Source organism: Ranitomeya variabilis, chromosome 2 (assembly GCF_051348905.1).
Source record: "Ranitomeya variabilis isolate aRanVar5 chromosome 2, aRanVar5.hap1, whole genome shotgun sequence".
In the NCBI taxonomy this organism is placed as follows: domain Eukaryota; kingdom Metazoa; phylum Chordata; class Amphibia; order Anura; family Dendrobatidae; genus Ranitomeya; species Ranitomeya variabilis.
In genome coordinates, this window is record NC_135233.1 from 240,903,880 (window position 1) to 240,916,449 (window position 12,570).

At 44.7% G+C, this 12,570-nt stretch overlaps 1 protein-coding gene across 32 annotated transcripts in view; it reads left to right on the top strand.

Annotated features, from left to right (window-relative positions):
* RALGPS1 (Ral GEF with PH domain and SH3 binding motif 1) overlaps window positions 1–12,570 on the top strand; it is a 1,054,187-nt gene that overhangs the window by 12,483 nt on the left and 1,029,134 nt on the right. The window lies entirely within an intron of this gene.

Consider the following 12,570-nt stretch of genomic DNA (forward strand, 5'->3'; position numbering starts at 1 on the left):
AGTGGCCAGAGGCCTCTCCTCCATCAATGAAGTCAGCGCAGATAGAGACAGCGAGCGGGTGGGCACGGTTTTCCAGCCCTCTGACTGTTTCGGTCCGCGGGCTGGACTGAGACAGCAGGAGGGTCAGATGTGGCCCAGTGGCCACACTTTGCCCAGGTCTGCTCAAGTGTCTTCTGTTGGGTGAAAGTAATAGTGAAAGTGGTTGTGAAAGATCTCTTGAGTGCAAATAAATTACTATAGTAAGGGTATATGCACACGTCATGATTTCTTGCAGAAATTTCCTGAAGAAAACCGGAAATTTTCTGCAAGAAATCCGCATTTTTTTTTTTTGCGTTTTTTTCCCGTTTTTTTTTTGCGTTTTTTTTTAGCATTTTGCAAGTGAACTTAGCTTGCAGAATGCTAAAGTTTTCCAAGCGATCTGTAGCATCGCTTGGAAAACTGACTGACAGGTTGGTCACACTTGTCAAACATACTGTTAGACAAGTGTGACCAACTCTTTACTATAGATGCTGCTTATGCAGCATCAATAGTAAAAAGATATCATGTTAAAAATAATAAAAAAAATAAAAAAATGGTTATACTCACCTGCAGACAGCCGATCTCCTCAGCGGCGTCCGTTCCTATAGATGGTGTGTGCAGGACCTTCGATGACGTCGCGGTCACGTGACCGCGACGTCATTGCGGTCATGTGACCGCGACGTCATCGCAAGTCCTTCACACACACCATCTATAGGAACGGAAGCAGCAGCATGCACCGCTGAGAGGCGGGAAGACTCCGGGGGCCATCGAAGGTGAGTATATGACTATTTTTTATTTTAATTATTTATTTTTTTTTTTTACCAATTATATGGTGCCCAGTCCGTGGAGGAGAGTCTCCTCTCCTCCACCCTGGGTACCAACCGCACATGATCCGCTTACTTCCCGCATGGTGGGCACAGCCCCGTGCGGGAAGTAAGCAGATCAATGCATTCCTAGGTGTGCAGAATCCCCGCAATTCCGCAAATTTAATGAACATGTTGCTTTTTTTTCCGCGATGCGATTTTTTTCGCGGAAAAAAATGCAACATTTGCACAAGAAATGCGGAATACACTTAAAATAATGGGAGGCATATGTAAGCGTTTTTTTCGCGTTTTTATCACGTTTTTATAGCGAAAAAAACGCGAAAAATACTGAATGTGTGCACATGGCCTTAAGGTCAAGCCAAGATAAAATAAGGGTTTGTGTAGACGGCACCGAACAGCTGATTATTGGGAGTTCTCCAGGTATCCTGGTTCCCAAGGCTGCTATTTGGGAAGCACTATAGCTATTCGGATAAGCACCTATCTGAAGCTATTCGCTCATCCCTAGTGGTATACATTTAGGCTATGTTCACACTTTGCGGTTTTTGCTGCGGATCCGCAGCGGATTTGACGCTGCGGATCCGCAGCAGTTTTCCATGCAGGGTACAGTACAATGTTACCCTATGGAAAACAAAAACCGCTGTGCCCACTTTGCGGAAAATCCCTTTAAAAACCGCACGGAATTGCTGCGGAAAAAAAGGAGCATGTCACTTTCTGCGGATTCCGCAGCGGTTTTCAACATGCACCAATAGGAAAGTGCTGTTGAAAACCCGCAGAGGAATCCGCAGAAGAAACCGCAGGAAAATCCGCAGGGAAAACCGCAGTGGTTTTTCAATGCGGTTTTTCCAAATCCGCTGCGGAAAAATCCGCAGCAAAATCTGCAAAGTGTGAACATGCCCTTAAGAAGTTTTCGTATCGTATATCTCCAACAAAGATTGAATCATAACACTGTACAAAAGATCCCTTTGTAAAAAGAAAAACTGTGTATTGCACAGTATGTTGTTTTTTTTTCCCTTGTTCTTTTTTTGTTTTTTAATGGCTCCTCTGTATAGCAAAGCGCAGTCTTCCTGGATGAAGTATATGCTGGCAACTTTTCCTTACATATACTCCAAATGTAGGGCTGCAACGCAATGGACACAGAACTTGTCAGGTGTTCTCATGATGTACTTGCTGAACGATATCTACGTCATTACACAGATGTATGGAGTCCATAATACAGTAAATTGTTCGATGTGATTATACTCTAAATGAATACAGTCAGTTATAAAACCTTTTTGCAGAATAGTAAGTCGCACTTGGGTTTTATCAATCAGTTCTCACAGGAGATGATACATTTTGTGGGTTGATTTTGTCAATCCCAGAAGATTGTGAACAAAACATAGGTGATGTGTACATAACTACATAATTTAGTAACTGGAAGCTGGAGTGGCCCCCATATTACTGTTGGACACACTTTATAATAAGTCGCATAAGTGAGCTGTTCGTCAGCTGCAAGGCTACCCACCTCTTCTGAAAAAAAAGCAGCGTTGATGCCAGACATAATTGGAATTGGAACCAACAAGTGGTTTTTTAGATTTTACCACTGATGACCTTTCCTTGATTGATCACTGTAGCACTAACCTATGTATTGTGATTCAAGCGATTGCTCCTTATTAAGACACTAGATGGTAGCCCGATTCTAACGCATCGGGTATTCTAGAATATGTATGTAGTTTATTTATGAAGATTTTAGAATAATACATTGAATACACAGGATTCGGCCGGCCGCGACCAATTAGCGAACGGACTGCGCGTGTCGCTGATTGTTCGCGGCCGGCCACGTAGTATATAGCACAGCCACGTAGTATATAACAGCCCACGTAGTAAATAGCACAGCAACGTAATATATTGCACAGCCATGTAGTATATAGCAAAGCCACGTAGTATATAGCACAGCCCACGGAGTATATAGCACAGCCCACTGAATGTATAACAGCCCACGCACGCAGTATATAACACAGCCCACGTAGTGTAGAGCACAGCCCACGTAGTGTAGAGCACAGGCCACGCCGTCTATTGCACAGGCCACGCCGTCTATTGCACAGGCCACGCCGTCTATTGCACAGGCCACGCCGTCTATTGCACAGGCCACGCCGTCTATTGCACAGGCCACGTAATATATAGCAATGTGGGCATCATATCCCTGTAAAAAAATAAAATAAAAATAAAAATAAAAAATTGTTATATACTCACCTTCCGGAGCCCCCGGATCTAGGCGAAGCGTTTACCGATGCTCCTCGCTCGCTCCGGTCCCAAGAGTGCATTGCGGTCTCGCGAGATGATAACGTAGCGGTCTCGCGAGACCGCTACGTCATCATGTCGCGAGATCGCAATGCATGGAACGGTCACCGGAGCGTCGCGAGGAGCGGAGAAGGCCTGTTGTGGATCCGAGGGGCCGACGGACGGTGAGTATATAACGATTTTTAATTTTTTAAATTATTTTTAACATTAGATGTTTTTACTATTGATGATGCATAGGCAGCATCAATAGTAAAAAGTTGGTCACACAGGGTTAATAGCAGCGTTAACGGAGTGCGTTACATCGCGGCATAACGCGGTCCGTTAGCGCCGCCATTAACCGTGTGTGAGCGCTGACTGGAGGGGATTATGGAGCGGGCACTGACTGCGGGGAGGAAGGAGCGGCCATTTTGCCGCCGGACTGTGCCCGTCGCTGATTGGTCGTGGCTGTTTTGCCGCGACCAATCAGCGACTTGGATTTCCATGACAGACAGACAGAAAGATGGAAGTGACCCTTAGACAATTATATAGTAGATACAGTGACATGTAAAAGTTTGGGCACCTCTGGTCAAAATGACTGTTATTGTGAGCAGTTAAGCAAGTTGAAGATGAAATGATCTCTAAAAGGCATGAAGTTAAAGATGGCACACTCCTTTTTATTTTATACAAAGAAATATATATATATATATATATATATATATATATATTTTTTTTTTCATCTTTTACATTTAAAAAATTACAAAAAGGAAAATGGGCCGATGCAAAAGGTTGGGTACCCTTGAAGATGTTTGTGCTCCGATAACTTTGATCAAGGTTTCAGACCTTAATTAGCCTGTTAGGGTTATGGCTTGTTCACTATCATTGTTAGGAAAGGCCAGGTGATGCAAATTTCCCAGCTTTATCAAAACCCAGCTGCCTCTAACCTTGTGCCAAAAAACAGCAGCCATGTGTTCTTGTAAGCAGCTGCCTAGCACTCTGAAAATAGTGTTGGCCCAGAAAGCAGGAGAAAGTTATAAGAAGATATCAAAGCGTTTTCAAGTTGCCCTTTCCTCACTTTGAAATGTAATTAAGAAATGGCAGTTAACAGGAACAGTGGAGGACAAGCTATGGTCTGGAAGACCAAGCAAAATTTCAGTGAGAGCTGCTCGAAGATTGCTAGAGAGGTAAATCGGAACCCCCCGCTTGACTGCAAAAGACCTTCAGAAAGAGCAGAATCTGGAGTGATGGTACATTGTTAGGCTAGGTTCACATTGCGTTAATGGGTGTCCGCTAGCGGACTGCATTACATAGCGCAATTGTCGCAATTAACGCTATGTAACGGGTCCGTTAGCGAACCCATTGACCGCAATGTACTAACGGGTCGCTAACGCATCGCTGACGCATGCCATTTTTGGCATGCGCTAGCGATTTCCCGTTATTTTCGAACGGACCTCGAACGCTGCTTGCAGCGTCCGAGGTCCTTTCCTCGCTAGCGCAGATCGGGCGTCTGCGCTAGCGGGATCGCCAAACGCGATCCCTTTTGGGACATTGCGTTAGCGCAATCCTCTAGCGTATGCGCTAAACGGATTGCCCTAACGCAATGTGAACCTAGCCTTAGGCTGTTCAGAGACATCTGCGCAAATATGGTCTTCACGGAAGAGTCAAAGAAAACCTCTTCTATGTCCTCACCATAAAATTCAGTGTTAGAAGTATGCAAAACAGGTTCTAAACAAGCCTGATGCATTTTGGAAATAAGTCCTGTGGACTGGTGAGGTAAAACTAGAACTCTGACCACAGTGATCAAAGGTATGTGTGGAGAAAAAAAGACCATCTGTAAAAAAGCTGAATTTGAAAAGAGGATGGCTTTTACAAATGGATAATTATCCTAAAGACATGTCATAATCCACAATAGACTACCTCAAAAGGTGCAATCTGAAGTTTTTCAATAGCCCTTAAAGTCGTTTTATAAGCAAATTAGGGATATTAAAACTGAACATTTATTATTTAATTAAAAACTGTACAAACAGAGAAAACCAAACAGAGAGAGATAACAGAAATTAGCCTGCCTATCAGTACAGGCTTCTATATATATATATAATTGTCTAAGTCACGGAAATCCCGTGTCGCTGATTGGTCTCGCCAGCTGCCTGTCATGGCTGCCGCGACCAATCAGTGACGGGCACAGTCTGATTAGTCCCTCCCTACTCCCCTGCAGTCACTGCCCGGCGCCCGCATACTCCCCTCCAGTCACCTCAAACATGGGGTTAATACCAGCGGTAACGGACCGCGTTGTGGCGCGGGTAATGCACTCCGTTACCGCTGCTATTAACCGTGTGTCCCCAACTTTTTACTATTGATGCTCCCTATGTGGCATCAATAGTAAAAAGTTGTAATGTTAAAAATAATAAAAAAAACAAAAAAACGGCTATGTGCTCGGAGATTTAGTTTCTGTCACCATAGCTGCATGATTTGCGGCTGCTAGACAGCCTGAATACATGTGGTGATTTCCTAACAAATAGGCAATCCCCACATGTACTCGGGCTGGCTAGCAGCCGCAAATCATGCAGCTACGGCGACAGAAATGAAATCTCTGAGCACATTCAAATACTCGGCGATCACCCGAGCATGCTCGGGAAATCTCAAGTATCGAGTATACTCGCTCATCACTAGTCATTACACCATCATAAAGGGATGTGAGTCAATCGCTAACTGCAGATACATCCCACAATAGATTAGCTTTGTGATGTCATCAACAGATGACCACTACCCGACGCGTTTCATCCCTCTTGGAACTCACCAGGTGATAGGGTAGCGAACATGGAAGGCTCAGCCGCATCAGACAGCGAACAATTCCTTCGTTCAACAGAAGGCTTTGTTTGCGGTTTAATACGGCTGAACCATCCACGCTGGCTACCTTATTCCCTGATGAGTCCCAAAAGGTATGAAACGTGTCGGACGGTGGTTATCTGTAGATGACATCCCAAGCCTAATCCATTGTGGGATGTACCTGCAGTAAGCAATTGACTCAGTTCCCTTTATGATGGTGTAAGGACGAGTTTCAGATGACCTGCGAATTCTACGATTGCCTGCTTCTGGGTGAGACCATTTTAACCCCTCTGTGACCTTAGACGTACTATCCCGTCGAGGTGACCTGGGCCTAGCTGACCCTCGACGGGATAGTACGTCACAGCCGATCGGCCGCGCTCACGGGGGGAGCGCGGCCGATCGCGGCCGGGTGTCAGCTGCATATCGCAGCTGACATCCGGCACTATGTGCCAGGAGCGGTCACGGACCGCCCCCGGCACATTAACCCCCGGCACACCGCGATCAAACATGATCGCGGTGTACCGGCGGTATAGGGAAGCATCGCGCAGGGAGGGGGCTCCCTGCGGGCTTCTCTGAGACCCCCGGAGCAACGCGATGTGATCGCGTTGCTCCGAGGGTCTCCTACCTCCCTCCTCGCCGCAGGTCCCGGATCCAAGATGGCCGCGGCATCCGGGTCCTGCAGGGAGGGAGGTGGCTTACCGAGTGTCTGCTCAGAGCAGACGCTTGGTAAGCCTGCAGCCCTGCACAGCAGATCGTCGATCTGACAGAGTGCTGTGCACACTGTCAGATCAATGATCTGTAATGTCCCCCCCTGGGACAAAGTAAAAAAGTAATAAAAAAAAATCCCCACGTGTGTAAAAAAAAATTAAAAAAAATATCCTAAATAAAGAAAAAAAATATATATATTATTCCCATAAATACATTTCTTTAGCTAAATAAAATAAAAAAAACAATAAAAGTACACATATTTAGTATCGCCGCGTCCGTAACGACCCAACCTATAAAACTGCCCCACTAGTTAACCCCTTCAGTAAACACCGTAAGAAAAAAAACGAGGCAAAAAACAACGCTTTATTATCATACCGCCGAACAAAGTGGAATAACACGCGATCAAAAAGACTGATATAAATAACCATGGTACCGCTGAAAACGTCATCTTGTCCCGCAAAAAACGAGCCGCCACACAGCATCAGCAAAAAAATAAAAAAGTTATAGTCCTGAGAATAAAGCGATACCAAAATAATTATTTTTTCTATAAAATAGTTTTTATCGTATAAAAGCGCCAAAACATAAAAAAATGATATAAATGAGGTATCGCTGTAATCGTACTGACCCGATGAATAAAACTGCTTTATCAATTTTACCAAACGCGGAACGGTATAAACGCCTCCCCCAAAAGAAATTCATGAATAGCTGGTTTTTGATCACTCTGCCTCACAAAAATCGGAATAAAAAGCGACCAAAAAATGTCATGTGTCCGAAAATGTTACCAATAAAATCGTCAACTCGTCCCGCAAAAAACAAGATCTCACATGACTCTGTGGACTCAAAAATGGAAAAATTACAGCTCTCAAAATGTGGTAACGCAAAAAATATTTTTTGCAATGAAAAGCGTCTTTCAGTGTGTGACGGCTGCCAATCATAAAAACCCGCTATAAAAGTAAATCAAACCCCCCTTCATCACCCCCTTAGTTAGGGAAAAATAAAAAAATTAAAAAATGTATTTATTTCCATTTTCCCATTAGGGTTAGGGTTAGGGCTAGAGTTAGGACTAGAAATAGGGCTAGGGTTAGGGTTAGAGCAAGGGTTAGGGCTAGGGTTAGGGTTGGGGCTAGGGTTGGGGCTAGGGTTAGGGCTAGGGTTAGGGTTAGCGCTAGTGTTACGGCTAGTGTTAGGGCTAGTGATAGGTGTTGTGAAATTGGATTTTGGGCTCCCCCGGTGGCCACTGGTGGAATTGAACTGGTGTGCATCATCCTCTCTGTTCACCTGTTTCCATCAGGATGTGGGAGTCGCTATTTAGCCTTGCTCCTCTGTCACTTCCATGCCGGTCAACATTGTAATCAGAAGCCTTTCTGTGCATGTTCCTGCTGCTAGACAACTCCCAGCTAAGTTGGACTTTAGTCCTTGTTTGTTTATGCATTTTGTTCCAGTTCACAGCTGTAGTTTCGTTTCTGTGTCTGGAAAGCTCTTGTGATCTGAAATTGCCACTCTGATGTTATGAGTTAATACTAGAGTCTTAAAGTAATTTCAGGATGGTGTTTTGATAGGGTTTTCAGCTGACCATGAAAGTGTCCTTTCTGTCTTCCTGCTATCTAGTAAGCGGACCTCAATTTTGCTAAACCTATTTTCATACTACGTTTGTCATTTCATCTAAAATCACCGCCAATATTTGTGGGGGCCTCTGTCTGCCTTTCGGGGAAATTTCTCTGGAGGTGAGCCAGGACTATATTTTCCTCTGCCAGGATTGGTTAGTTCTCCGGCCGGCGCTGGGCGTCTAGGGATAAAACGCGGGCTACGCTACCCGGCTACTGTTGGTTGTGCGGCAGGTTTAGTTCATGGTCAGTTTAGTTTCCATCCTTCCAAGAGCTAGTTCTTATGTTTGCTGGGCTATGTTCTCTTGCCATTGAGAACCATAACAGTTTGACCGGCCGCAAAGGGTTAAATTAATTGACAGAGAAAGGAGAGAAAAGAGAAGTCTGCTGAAGATTTTTTTTTTTTTTTTTTTTTCCTTCAGTTCTGAGTGTGCTTGTAATTGAATCTCTTGCAAGTCTGCCTATATTGCAGCCTTTCTCTCTCTCTCTCCTTCTAATCCTGGAATGGCTCTGTGTTCACCTGTTTAAAATGGATATTCAGAGTTTAGCTGCAGGTTTGAATAATCTCACCACGAAAGTTCAAAATTTACAAGATTTTGTTGTTCATGTTCCTATATCTGAACCTAGAATTCCTTTGCCTGAATTTTTCTCGGGGAATAGATCTTGCTTTCAAAATTTCAAAAATAATTGCAAGTTGTTTTTGTCCCTGAAATCTCGCTCTGCTGGAGATCCTGCTCAGCAGGTCAGGATTGTGATTTCCTTGCTCCGGGGCGACCCTCAGGATTGGGCTTTTGCATTGGCTCCAGGGGATCCTGCGTTGCTCAATGTGGATGCGTTTTTTCTGGCCTTGGGGTTGCTTTATGAGGAACCTCAGTTAGAACTTCAGGCGGAAAAGGCCTTGATGTCCCTATCTCAGGGGCAAGACGAAGCTGAAATATACTGCCAGAAATTCCGTAAATGGGCTGTGCTTACTCAGTGGAATGAGTGCGCCCTGGCGGCGAATTTCAGAGAGGGTCTCTCTGATGCCATTAAGGATGTTATGGTGGGGTTCCCTGTGCCTGCGGGTCTGAATGAGTCCATGACAATGGCTATCCAGATCGATAGGCGTCTGCGGGAGCGCAAACCTGTGCACCATTTGGCGGTGTCTACTGAGAAGACGCCAGAGAATATGCAATGTGATAGAATTCTGTCCAGAAGTGAACGGCAGAATTTTAGACGAAAAAATGGGTTGTGCTTCTATTGCGGTGATTCAACTCATGTTATATCAGCATGCTCTAAGCGTACTAAGAAGCTTGATAAGTCTGTTTCAATTGGCACTTTACAGTCTAAGTTTATTCTATCTGTGACCCTGATTTGTTCTTTATCATCTATTACTGCGGATGCCTATGTCGACTCTGGCGCCGCTTTGAGTCTTATGGATTGGTCCTTTGCCAAACGCTGTGGGTATGATTTGGAGCCTCTTGAAACTCCTATACCCCTGAAGGGGATTGACTCCACCCCATTGGCTAGCAATAAACCACAATACTGGACACAAGTAACTATGCGGATTAATCCGGATCACCAGGAGATTATTCGCTTTCTTGTGCTGTATAACCTACATGATGTGTTGGTGCTTGGATTGCCATGGCTGCAATCTCATAACCCAGTCCTTGACTGGAAAGCTATGTCTGTGTTAAGCTGGGGATGTAAGGGGACGCATGGGGACGTACCTGTGGTTTCCATTTCATCATCTATTCCCTCTGAGATTCCTGAATTCTTGACTGAATATCGTGACGTTTTTGAAGAACCTAAGCTTGGTTCATTACCTCCGCACCGGGAGTGCGATTGTGCCATAGATTTGATTCCGGGTAGTAAATACCCTAAGGGTCGTTTATTTAATCTGTCTGTGCCTGAACATGCTGCTATGCGAGAATATATAAAGGAGTCCTTGGAAAAGGGACATTGTTGTGAATTTGCTTTTTGCTCCCTCTAGTGGTTACTAGTTTTTTGACTCTGGTTTTTCTGTCATTCCTTTTATCCGCACCTGGGTCGTTAGTTAGGGGTGTTGCTATATAAGCTCCCTGGACCTTCAGTTCAATGCCTGGCAACGTAGTTATCAGAGCTAGTCTGCTGTGCTCTTGTCTACTGATCCTGGTTCCAGTTATATCAGCTAAGTCTGCCTTTTGCTTTTTGCTATTTGTTTTGGTTTTGTATTTTTGTCCAGCTTGTTCCTTATCTATATCCTGACCTTTGCTGGAAGCTCTAGGGGGCTGGTGTTCGCCCCCCGGACCGTTAGACGGTTCGGGGGTTCTTGAATTTCCAGTGTGGATTTTGATAGGGTTTTTGTTGACCATATAAGTTACCTTTCTTTATTCTGCTATCAGTAAGCGGGCCTCTCTGTGCTAAATCTGGTTCATTTCTGTGTTTGTCATTTCCTCTTACCTCACCGTCATTATTTGTGGGGGGCTTCTATCCAGCTTTGGGGTCCCCTTCTCTGGAGGCAAGAAAGGTCTTTGTTTTCCTCTACTAGGGGTAGCTAGATTCTCCGGCTGGCGCGTGTCATCTAGAATCAACGTAGGAATGATCCCCGGCTACTTCTAGTGTTGGCGTTAGGAGTAGATATATGGTCAACCCAGTTACCACTGCCCTATGAGCTGGATTTTTGTATTCTGCAGACTTCCACGTTCCTCTGAGACCCTCGCCATTGGGGTCATAACAGTTTGCCAGGCCAGTATTAAATGTTTAATGCATTGCAGAAGAGGGATTATAAGAAAGAAGATTCTGAGTTTTTTTTTTCTTCTTCCCCTTTACCTCAGAGTGGCTATGCTTGCTGCAGACATGAATGTCCAGACCTTGATTACAAGTGTGGACCAGCTGGCTACTCGTGTGCAGGGCATACAAGACTATGTTATCAGAAATCCTAGGTCAGAACCTAAAATACCGATTCCTGAACTGTTTTCCGGAGACAGGTTTAAGTTTAGGAATTTCGTGAACAATTGTAAATTGTTTTTGTCCCTGAGACCCTGTTCATCTGGAGATTCTGCTCAGCAAGTAAAAATTGTTATTTCGTTCTTACGGGGCGACCCTCAGGATTGGGCTTTTTCGCTGGCGCCAGGAGATCCGGCATTGGCTGATCTTGATGCGTTTTTTCTGGCGCTCGGTTTACTTTATGAGGAACCCAATCTTGAGATTCAGGCAGAAAAGGCCTTGCTGGCTATGTCTCAGGGGCAGGACGAGGCTGAAGTGTATTGCCAAAAATTTCGGAAATGGTCCGTGCTGACACATTGGAACGAGTGTGCACTGGCCGCTAATTTTAGAAATGGCCTTTCTGAAGCCATTAAGAATGTTATGGTGGGTTTTCCCATTCCCACAGGTCTGAATGATACTATGGCACTGGCTATTCAAATTGACCGGCGGTTGCGGGAGCGCAAGACCGCAAATTCCCTCATGGTGTTGTCTGAACAGACACCTAATTCGGTGCAATGTGATAGAAAAACCGCAAATTCCCTCATGGTGTTGTCTGAACAGACACCTGATTTGATGCAATGTGATAGAATCCTGACTAGAAATGAGCGGAAAATTCATAGACGCCGGAATGGCTTGTGCTACTACTGTGGTGATTCTACACATGTTATCTCAGCATGCTCTAAACGTATAGCTAAGGTTGTTAGTCCTGTCACCGTTGGTAATTTGCAACCTAAATTTATTCTGTCTGTAACTTTGATTTGCTCACTGTCATCTTATCCTGTCATGGCGTTTGTAGATTCAGGTGCTGCCCTGAGTCTCATGGATCTCTCATTTGCTAAGCGCTGTGGTTTTACTCTTGAACCATTAGAAAATCCTATTCCTCTTAGGGGTATTGATGCTACACCATTGGCAGCAAATAAACCGCAGTATTGGACACAGGTTACCATGTGCATGACTCCTGAACACCGCGAGGTGATACGTTTTCTGGTTTTACATAAAATGCATGATTTGGTTGTTTTAGGGCTGCCATGGTTACAGACCCATAATCCAGTCCTGGACTGGAAGGCTATGTCAGTCTCAAGTTGGGGCTGTCGTGGTATTCATGGGGATTCCCTGCCTGTGTCTATTGCTTCTTCTACGCCTTCGGAAGTTCCGGAGTATTTGTCTGATTATCAGGATGTCTTCAGTGAGTCTGAGTCCAGTGCACTGCCTCCTCATAGGGACTGTGACTGTGCTATAGATTTGATCCCAGGCAGTAAATTTCCTAAGGGAAGACTGTTTAATCTGTCGGTACCTGAACATACCGCTATGCGTTCATATATCAAGGAGTCTCTGGAGAAAGGACATATTCGTCCGTCTTCTTCCCCTCTTGGTGCGGGATTCTTTTTTGT